The sequence below is a fragment of the Tarenaya hassleriana genome, unplaced genomic scaffold, assembly GCF_000463585.1.
Source record: "Tarenaya hassleriana unplaced genomic scaffold, ASM46358v1 Cleome65, whole genome shotgun sequence".
Lineage (NCBI taxonomy): Eukaryota > Viridiplantae > Streptophyta > Magnoliopsida > Brassicales > Cleomaceae > Tarenaya > Tarenaya hassleriana.
The window spans coordinates 328293-336384 of NW_010969032.1; the positions used below are offsets into that span (position 1 = coordinate 328293).

The 8092-nt window shown below is 29.5% G+C and overlaps 1 pseudogene; it reads right to left on the reverse strand.

Annotated features, from left to right (window-relative positions):
* Positions 1–236: 236 nt before the first annotated feature.
* LOC104800156 lies at positions 237–3056 on the reverse strand (annotated as a pseudogene).
* Between the last annotated feature and the right edge of the window lie 5036 nt (positions 3057–8092).

Consider the following 8092-nt stretch of genomic DNA (forward strand, 5'->3'; position numbering starts at 1 on the left):
AAATATGATTATTTTTGCTTGTACTCTTCCATATCTACACTCCAAAGGGCAAAGAATTTATGTGATATTTCTCTAATTTGGAAGAGGGACTAGAATTACGACTAACCAATATGCAACCAAATCTTAAATAAAGAATAATGTTTAAATATATCATCTTATTTTACCAAATCTTACGCGATATATATATATATATTACAATTAACAAATAATAATAATAATAATAATAATAATAATAATAATCAAATGTGTTCACAGTCTCGGTGTTTGGAGTTTGATGTTTTCTATTTTGATATTAATGTCAAGTAATTGACAATAAAAGATACACTTAAACGAGAAAAAGATTGAAACTTTTGTTTCTCCTCTTCTCATCCGAAGCATAATAAACATTTTTTTTAGATATCAAAAAGATTAAATTAAACAAAAATACATATTGCCGAAAACAACCTCTCCAAAATTTTAGAGGTGTAATAATATTTCTCTTCAAAATTTTATATATAATATATATATATATATGATAAATTTAAGATAAATTAGTCTCTTCTCCCAGAGTTTGTCTCTTCCATCTTACCAAACGCTGCAAAAATTCTTTAACCTGCAAAAAACTTTAATGATTAATTAAATTCACTCAATCAAAAATATTATGACAAAAAAAATTCGCCTACTATAATTAATTAAAGATCAATATATACAAGGTGTTTTTATAATCAAATATACGATAAAATTAATCAAATATATAGTATTTGATTAAATTACCTGAGATGGTCCTTCGAGAGTATAAGATGCATTCGTTTCCTTTGGAAATTTCGAGACGAGTATCCCAAAACCTTCTCCCCTTTCTCGTAGAACCTACAATTGCGATAACAATTACATATGCGAATATAAATTAAATTGTTTAAATAATCATATATATAAACCATGGCACATAAAAAAAACTTTATATTATCGGTTAGAATTATTTTATAATACCTTGAATGCATCTTCGTCCGTACGATCATCTCCGATATATATCGGTAAAACATCTTTAGAATTTTCCAAACCTACAAAGTTAAAATAATCGATTTATGTTGCATATTCGAGCTATGTAATTTTCACATAAATAAAATGAAATAAACCTCGTTTTCAATAGAAAAAAAAAGACTTTTGGACTCACCTAAATTATCTAGCAAAAATTCGAGTGCCTTGCCCTTGTCCCATTTGATCATGGGACGGATTTCTAGTACCTGGATTTATTAATAAATAAATAGATTAATAATTTCTTGGCCCACAAATAATTAAAACAAAATCAAACTTAATTAATTTTTATAATCAAATGAGAGAAAGTTACAAACATGGGAGATTTTTTTACCTTTCTACCTTGGGTTAATCTCAACTTTGGGTAATTATTGAGAACCAATCTTACTTGCTCGACTAATCCGGCCCATCTCTATTTAACAAAATAAATAAATAAATACAAACTTTATTTATAAAATATTGTAAAAAAAAATTCTCCAAATTTACTTAAAATAAATAGGAATAAAAGATTTTAAATGGCAATACAAAGAGAATGATTTGTTGTATGCAAGTGTATACCTTTTCGTCAACTCGGCGGAAATGTACGGATAAACAAAACTTGTTATTTTCCACCATAGCCCCTGGAATCGATTTCGTCTTCTCCTCAAGAATTTTTGAATACCTGAATTTAATCAAATATAATTAAACTTCACTGTTTTTCATTCGTCATTATTGGATTTATTACGTCATCTACTGAAGAGAATAATATAAAAAAGAAAAAAATATATTTTCATGTGGTAATTATATGAATGAATAAACGTGCCTCGTTGATCATCGGCAAGAATTCGCTCGCCGGTTGGAGCAGCATTCCTCGATTGCTCTGTAATCATTTCATAAATCAAGAAAAAAAAGGCAACAAAAGAAAACGATGGAGTTTTCTCTTTCTCTCTCTCTGATTTTCCCGCATTTTCTCGGGAAAACAAACAAAAGGGGGAATACAGAAGAAGAAAAAATGATGTTACCTTACTGTAAGTCTTGGTCGGACCCTTGATGTCCATGCCATGGCTGCCGGCGTAGTAAATTCCGGCGAGTTTTACAAAACTCCGGACCTGAGAGATCCAAAAGCAATAAATTATTGTAAAATCGAATTTTGATAAAAACTATATAAAAAGGGTCCATAAAGGGATTTAAAAATACCGAAAATGTATGTACCTTGTCCACGCATCTTCCGGTGACGATCGCCGCCGGGAAGTATTTAGCGACGTCTCTTACAGCATCTCGCATCTACAGATTCATATATATGTAATGACTCAAGAACTCAAAAAAATACATTTTTTTTTAAATGAAGAGAAGTTTTATGGGGAGAAAAAAATATAGAAGAACAACCTCGTCGGACATGTAAGCTTTGTCGGGATCTTCGACAATAGGTGAAAGAGTTCCGTCGTAGTCAAGAAACATTACGATCCTTTTCCCTTTCGTGTAACTCTCGATCTCATCGAACACATCGAGAGCCGACGGAAAACGATCCTATTTTAAAATAAAAAAAATAGAGAGAGAGAGAGAGAAACCAACGTAAGATTCAAATGCCAATGATGCCCTTGGAACATTTTTTTTTTCTCTTTCCGGACATCTTGATCGATGGCAAGAACAAGAATCAAGAAACGTACCATCGAAGAGGTTTTATCGTCAGAGTCCGAGGATCTGAGACGGGTCGGGGAGGAAGCACGCAACGAATCGACCCACGATGCGATTTTAGTGGATGCAAACTTATTGTTATTGCTATTATCGGATTCCGTACGTTTTATGAACTTTCTACGATGATTAACGCTGAAGTAGCTTGGAGGTGACGGCAACAGCTTCTCCTGAAACATGGGAGTGTCCGAAACTGAGACTGCGATCTTCATGCCCAGAAACTTTTTCCTGTCCGACACAACGGCATTCGGGTTCGTCATTCTCTCTTCAAGAGCGGAACTAAAAAGAAGAAGAAGAAGAAAGGGGTCTTAGATCGAGAAACAGAGAAGAGAGCGAATTAGGGTTTGTGGGAAAGAGAGGAAGAAGAAGAAGAAGTGGAGAGTGGGTGAGGAGGAAAAATGGAGGAAGAGATGTGAATTTATAGAGAAGGTGTTAAGTGGAAGAAGCACTATCCGACAAAAACTAAAACCATTGTATCATTGGTGGCTCTTCTGTACTTTTTGGGCACATTATTATGATTCACTTTTCTTTTTTAATTTTGAGAAAACAATTTTTTTTTTAAAAAAAAAGAGAGAAATTCAAGTGGCTTAATTCTAGTTATTCATAATGTTTGATTAACTGGTCTAATGACCAATCAAAAATAGAATTGATATATGTCGGTGTCCGAATTTATTTTTTTTAGCAGAGGATCCATTATTTGAATTCTATTCATATTAGTCCGGATATTGAAATGCACGTTATTTGCATTTTGTATGTATATATGTGAAATGATCTACGCTTTCTGATTTAACTTTCTAATTAATATATTTTTTACCATTGTCATCTTAGAGATTTAGCTAATGTTGTGTATGTATATACACGCGTGTGTGTATACACGCAAACGGCTAAATATATAGGCATGAAAGCTTCTATAGCGATATATGTATCGTTCGAGCAATGGCCATGGAAAATAACATCATGTACAAAATTATATGCACTTTTTACGTTACTGAACTTCGAGTTTATAAAATATACATCTATGTATACACAATCGGATGTGCAGTTGGTGCAATCCATCTATAAACATTTTAAAAAATTATGTAATTTCCACCCGCATTTAAATTTCAAAACGTTAATTATACATGTAACCTTTTTGGGCATATTTTTTTTGTATATAAAAGTATTGAAACAACTTAGACCTAAATTTCGGCCAAAAAATGGGAAAATGGTAGAGAAGCGACCGCCCATTGTAACGAATTAGAACCCGAAATCCATCGAATCCGTTGTGTTGTATTCCATCAAAACCATTAGCTCTAAATTTAATTCACTTGTTTTGTCTTGTAATAAAAATCTAACACACACACACACAAACACACACACACACACACATATATATATATATATATATATATATATATATATATATATCCTACGTGCCTCCCTCCTTTTTTTCACATTCTTATATAATATTTGCATGGCTTTGTTCTCATTAGAGAGAAGACGTACGACTTCTCGTGCACATTTATATAAAAATTTAGAGACGGTTAGTCGTACAACTTATTTTCTCATAATTTAATTTTAAGTTGATATTTGAATAATTAAACAACGACAACCGCATGAGTCAACATTCTTGACTTTGATTACTTGAGTATCCACAAAGGGCACGAATTAAAACACTTTAAATCGATCACTTGTCCCGACAGGGACAATCACTTTGTTATTTCTATAATCACTTTGATTTATTTATTTATTTGTTAGTTCCATTCGGACATTTGTCTATTTGTTGCACCGTCACACAAATACACACATTGGCGTTTTATATACAATTATAAATAACCATATTTTTATATATAGATGTACATGTACATGGAAGTTTCCGACCCTTTTCGTACTATGGTCGTAGACATTATTATTTGAATTTTATTTTTCCTATATAATTCTCTAAAGTTGAATTCGTGAACGCCCACAAGATGATGAATGGACCGGAATCAATGCGTTTGATTTTGAGGCCAAAATATTTTTTCCAAAGCGATGAATTTGAGAGAATAATTGAAATTTAAGATCTGTTAATGATTTGGTCACGTAATGTTATGTATTTGATTTGTCAAAATGTATATATTCGGCGGCCTAAAAAGACATATATTCGCTTGCTAAAAAAGGTTAAAAATGTGTGCACGAGAAGTAAATGACAAGACGTGAACCCATATATGACTTCTCGTCCATATTTCAATTGCCACATTTATACCAATTAATTATATTTCTGCCGATGATATTAATTAATTGAACTAAAAGTATGCATAGAGTATAGAGTCGACCGTATATTAGTTTCCAAGTCATGACCACATGTTTAACCAGAAAATTATATTCTGTTGATTTTCATTTAAATCTTTATTTATTAAAGTTCATATGAAAATAATAATTTTTGAGTACCTAATAATACGTGCTTAATTTATATATTGCAGAGATTTAAAAGAATTTGGTTGCGAATTATATGATGTGACATTTATGTACGACCCGTCTAAACTGTAGGACCACGCCTTTTGTACATTGCCACTTTGTGGAATAGCAATTTTATGATATATATATATATATATATGTGAGGCAAAATGAAATATGATAATCTAGGCAACGGTTCAAAATTCGATGACAATATTATATCTAATTACCGGTTTAAAAAATCGATGTTATATGGAGAGTTTAGATATTTGTTATATACGTAAATTAATTATGCTAACGTTTGTAATTCGAACACCTAATAAACGTTGTAACGGGTGGCAATAGAAGATGCTAAGCATGTGGCTTTTAATGTAGGTTTTATTTAGTTTCAAAATTAGGGTTTTTTCCCTCATTAATGAAAATTTTAAAAAGTGTTAGGCAGCAAATAAAGCACGCATTTCGTAAAGTTGATATTAATTAATGTATTTATTTGATTAAATAATTTGTTGATTAACGAGATTAAATAATTTGTTTAAGACTCCCGGATCGACAAATAGTCCTTCGAATAACTTTCTCGTTAAGGAAGATTCTTCTTCTTAATGTTATTTTTTCTTTTGCATGAATAGTATATGTACTTTTTCCCCGTTTCTAGAACTTACCAATTCTATTTTCTTTTTAACCATTCCATAATTATGTCTATGATTATTTTATTAACTATATATAATGGTAATATTTAGGTTATATTTATTAATTGAAATTTTAAATTTATATTTTGTTGAAGTAATAGAAAAGATTACACTCTGACAAAAATAAGCCACTTAAATGCATATATGTAATATTCAATTTTTTTAATACTTACTTCTTTATAATTAGAAAAAAAAAACAATAAAGAGATGGATCTTGTTGCCAATGGGTTCGAAAACGCCATTTCGTGACTTCTAAGAGTTGGGAAAAAAAAGTTTTTTCTATAAAAAAGAATAAAAAAACTCTAAGACGCATAAAGAATTTGGTGAATTGCCTAAACCTTTTCTATACGTGGAGGGGATCTATCAATCAAGCCTAATAATATTATTACATTATAGCTTTATTAATGAAAAAATATTATTTTAAATCGAGGTTAGTTAGAATAATAAATTTTAATATGGAGAACAAAAATAGTTATAATATTTATTCTATTGTAAAGAATTATTTCTTTTTGGACCTGTCCTAATATTATATTAAGAAAGGATAATTTTTTAATTCGAATCAAGTTTATATTATAATTTCAAACTAAATAAATATATTCCCAATGGTAGGGTTGCTTACAACGAGTATTAATTAACGATAATTTGGTGTTCTTTTATTTCCCCTTGAGTTGTTTTCTGGTGATTGGAAATTATATATATATATATATATAAAAAGGTAATTTATCTATAAATCCAATATGTCTACATGGCTCTGTATTATTCATCCACTTGGACCAATCATTTTTCACTTTACGTGCTTCATTAATTTATTTGTTGAAATGCAATTAAATAAGTCTAGAATTTAATAATCAACTTAATTAATTATTATTATTATTGTTTTTTTTTTGGCCAATTCAATAGATGATAGAATACCCGAAGCTCAAACATGAGTATTTGGTCCCTTGGATAGGACATAGGGCCATATTTTCAACTGTTTTCTTGCCCCAATTTTTTTTCCCATTTATGATTTTTTTCATTTTAAATTATTACTATTTGTTAAGTTATAATATTATTATTTGATAATTATTTGCTTACAACGTATAACTATGTCTAGTATTCTCCTTCACTACTTTTCCTGAAAAAATAAAAAGAAATCCGAAAATTCCAAATGTTGTGATATAAACCACCGGAACATTTCGTATATCGATATATCTATATATTAATTACATAAATTGCAAATATTCGGCATCTAGAACCTTGCTCCGTACAATTGTTTTCGCTGTATCAATCGTTATTAACATTTAGGCCAAATCAAAATTTTATGAGTTTATATTTGTTAGTACACTTGTGAATATAACTTTTATATTCAAGAACGCTCTCATTATCAGTCCAGCTTTGCCGGGAAGACATTTAAATTTAAAACACACACTAATATAATAATATAATTAAGTTTTAGGTATAATTTACAATTATAAACTTGTATATACATATGCACAATGTACTAACTAGTATTAGTTGAATTTTAATTGTGTATGAATTGGGGAGTGGCACAAATACAAAATTTTATTTTATTTTTTGGTAAATAATACAAATACAAAAATTTTAATGAGAATATAAAAGACTAATAATTAAGTTTTTTCGGCATGTGGAGACAAGTCTTTTTTGGTTCGGTAGAAAGATGGATGAAAGATATACTTAACAATTGAATTAGGTCCGATTAGTCTTTTCCAGCCCCTGACTTAACCAACATAAAATCATTTGCTTTTTGAAATTATATATGTATGTATGTATGTATGTATGCATGTATGTATGTATGTATGTATGTATGTATGTATGTATGTATGTATGTATGTATGTGTGTGTGTGTGTGTGTGTGAAAAGAAGCACATAGCTCATCAGAAAAACAATTATCTTCCGAATTGCAAATATTACAATATTAAAATGCTATAATCTAATCATACAAATAACAATTCTATAATCTTTTAAAGTTTTATATATGTGCGTATCCTTCTATCAAATCCCAATGCCAATGCCAAGATATTAATTGACAAAATTACGAATATTCCTCTTTTAGATTTTTCAGTGATAGTATAAACGTATTTATATTTGTATATAATATCGAATGTAGTCGAATAAAGAAATGGAAAATTATGTATAAATAACTTATTATTTACAATAGTAAAAAAAATCCGTGTTTAAATTCAAATTAAAGTACAAAAGAACGTAATACATATGTATTTATTCTTTTTATAAAAACAAATGTATTTATTCCTACTTTATAAATTATAAATATTATGTTAAGAAATCTTGTCACGGCGTATATATATATA